Raw genomic sequence first — 3,694 nt, 5'->3', positions numbered from 1 at the left:
TAAACTAATTAGCTCAATTGGAGCATTTCTAGCATGTTTGGTTGAAGTTGGAAATTTACATTTTTCAGTTTTGTCAGACGTTTGTAATATTCTCACAATAAGCCAATTAGCTCAATTGGAGCATTTCTAGCATGTTTGGTTGAACTTGGAAATTTACATTTTTCACTTTTGTCAGACAATTGCAATATTCTCACAATAAGCTAATTAGCTCAATTGGAGCATTTCTAGCATGTTTGGTTGAAATTGAAAATTTACATTTTTCAGTTTTGTCAGACGTTTGTAATATTCTCACAATAAGCTAATTAGCTCAATTGGAGCATTTCTAGCATGTTTGGTTGAACTTGGAAATTTACATTTTTCACTTTTGTCAGACAATTGCAATATTCTCACAATAAGCTAATTAGCTCAATTGGAGCATTTCTAGCATGTTTGGTTGAAATTGGAAATTTACATTTTTCAGTTTTGTCAGACGTTTGTAATATTCTCACAATAAGTTAATTAGCTCAATTGGAGCATTTCTAGCATGTTTGGTTGAAATTGGAAACTTACATTTTTCAGTTTTGTCAAACGTTTGTAATATTCTCACAAAAAGCTAATTAGCTCAATTGGACCATTTCTAGCATGTTTGGTTGAAATTGAAAATTTACATTTTTCAGTGTTGTCAGACGTTTGTAATATTCTCACAATAAGCTAATTAGCTCAATTGGAGCATTTCTAGCATGTTTGGTTGAAATTGGAAATTTACATTTTTCACTTTTGTCAGACAATTGCAATATTTTCACAATAAGCTAATTAGCTCAATTGGAGCATTTCTAGCATGTTTGTTTGAAGTTGGAAATTTACATTTTTCAGTGTTGTCAGACGTTTGTAATATTCTCACAATAAGCTAATTAGCTCAATTGGAGCATTTCTAGCATATTTGGTTGAAGTTGGAAGTTTACATTTTTCAGTTTTGTCAGACGTTTGTAATATTCTCACAATAAGCTAATTAGCTCAATTGGAGCATTTCTAGCATGTTTGGCTGAAATTGGAATTTTAAATTTTTCAGTTTTGTCAGACGTTTGTAATTTTCTCACAATAAGCAAATTAGGTCAATTGGAGGATTTCTAGCATGTTTGGTTGAAATTGGAAATTTACATTTTTCAGTTTTGTCAGACAATTGCAATATTCTCACAATAAGCTAATTAGCTCAATTGGAGCATTTCTAGCATGTTTGGTTCAAATTAGAAATTTACATTTTTCACTTTTGTCAGACAATCGCAATATTCTCACAATAAGCTAATTAGCTCAATTGGAGCATTTCTAGCATGTTTGGCTGAAATTGGAAAATTACATTTTTCAGTTTTGTCAGACGTTTGTAATATTCTCAGAATAAGCTAATTAGCTCAATTGGAGCATTTCTAGCATGTTTGGTTGAACTTGGAAATTTACATTTTTCACTTTTGTCAGACAATTGCAATATTCTCACAATAAGCTAATTAGCTCAATTGGAGCGTTTCTAGCATGTTTGGTTGAAATTGAAAATTTACATTTTTCAGTTTTGTCAGACGTTTGTAATATTCTCACAATAAGCTAATTAGCTCAATTGGAGCATTTATAGCATGTTTGGTTGAAATTGGAAGTTTACATTTTTCACTTTTGTCAGACAATTGCAATATTCTCACAATAAGCTAATTAGCTCAATTGGAGCATTTCTAGCATGTTTGGTTGAAATTGGAAATTTACATTTTTCAGTTTTGTCAGACGTTTGTAATATTCTCACAATAAGCTAATTAGCTCAATTGGAGCATTTCTAGCATGTTTGGTTGAAGTTGGAAATTTACATTTTTCAGTTTTGTCAGACGTTTGTAATATTCTCACAATAAGCCAATTAGCTCAATTGGAGCATTTCTAGCATGTTTGGTTGAACTTGGAAATTTACATTTTTCACTTTTGTCAGACAATTGCAATATTCTCACAATAAGCTAATTAGCTCAATTGGAGCATTTCTAGCATGTTTGGTTGAAATTGAAAATTTACATTTTTCAGTTTTGTCAGACGTTTGTAATATTCTCACAATAAGCTAATTAGCTCAATTGGAGCATTTCTAGCATGTTTGGTTGAACTTGGAAATTTACATTTTTCACTTTTGTCAGACAATTGCAATATTCTCACAATAAGCTAATTAGCTCAATTGGAGCATTTCTAGCATGTTTGGTTGAAATTGGAAATTTACATTTTTCAGTTTTGTCAGACGTTTGTAATATTCTCACAATAAGTTAATTAGCTCAATTGGAGCATTTCTAGCATGTTTGGTTGAAATTGGAAACTTTCATTTTTCAGTTTTGTCAAACGTTTGTAATATTCTCACAAAAAGCTAATTAGCTCAATTGGACCATTTCTAGCATGTTTGGTTGAAATTGGAAAATTACATTTTTCAGTTTTGTCAGACGTTTGAAATATTCTCACAATAAGCTAATTAGCTCAATTGGAGCATATCTAGCATGTTTGGTTGAAATTGGAAATTTACATTTTTCAGTGTTGTCAGACGTTTGTAATATTCTCACAATAAGCTAATTAGCTCAATTGGAGCATTTCTAGCATGTTTGGTTGAAATTGGAAATTTACATTTTTCACTTTTGTCAGACAATTGCAATATTTTCACAATAAGCTAATTAGCTCAATTGGAGCATTTCTAGCATGTTTGTTTGAAGTTGGAAATTTACATTTTTCAGTGTTGTCAGACGTTTGTAATATTCTCACAATAAGCTAATTAGCTCAATTGGAGCATTTCTAGCATATATGGTTGAAGTTGGAAGTTTACATTTTTCAGTTTTGTCAGACGTTTGTAATATTCTCACAATAAGCTAATTAGCTCAATTGGAGCATTTCTAGCATGTTTGGCTGAAATTGGAATTTTAAATTTTTCAGTTTTGTCAGACGTTTGTAATTTTCTCACAATAAGCAAATTAGGTCAATTGGAGCATTTCTAGCATGTTTGGTTGAAATTGGAAATTTAAATTTTTCAGTTTTGTCAGACAATTGCAATATTCTCACAATAAGCTAATTAGCTCAATTGGAGCATTTCTAGCATGTTTGGTTCAAATTGGAAATTTACATTTTTCACTTTTGTCAGACAATCGCAATATTCTCACAATAAGCTAATTAGCTCAATTGGAGCATTTCTAGCATGTTTGGCTGAAATTGGAAAATTACATTTTTCAGTTTTGTCAGACGTTTGTAATATTCTCAGAATAAGCTAATTAGCTCAATTGGAGCATTTCTAGCATGTTTGGTTGAACTTGGAAATTTACATTTTTCACTTTTGTCAGACAATTGCAATATTCTCACAATAAGCTAATTAGCTCAATTGGAGCGTTTCTAGCATGTTTGGTTGAAATTGAAAATTTACATTTTTCAGTTTTGTCAGACGTTTGTAATATTCTCACAATAAGCTAATTAGCTCAATTGGAGCATTTATAGCATGTTTGGTTGAAATTGGAAGTTTACATTTTTCACTTTTGTCAGACAATTGCAATATTCTCACAATAAGCTAATTAGCTCAATTGGAGCATTTCTAGCATGTTTGGTTGAAATTGGAAATTTACATTTTTCAGTTTTGTCAGACGTTTGTAATATTCTCACAATAAGCTAATTAGCTCAATTGGAGCATTTCTAGCATGTTTGGTTGAAATTGGAAAATTACATTTTTCAG

Source organism: Watersipora subatra, unplaced genomic scaffold (assembly GCF_963576615.1).
Source record: "Watersipora subatra unplaced genomic scaffold, tzWatSuba1.1 SCAFFOLD_39, whole genome shotgun sequence".
In the NCBI taxonomy this organism is placed as follows: domain Eukaryota; kingdom Metazoa; phylum Bryozoa; class Gymnolaemata; order Cheilostomatida; family Watersiporidae; genus Watersipora; species Watersipora subatra.
This window is presented reverse-complemented; position numbering follows the sequence as displayed.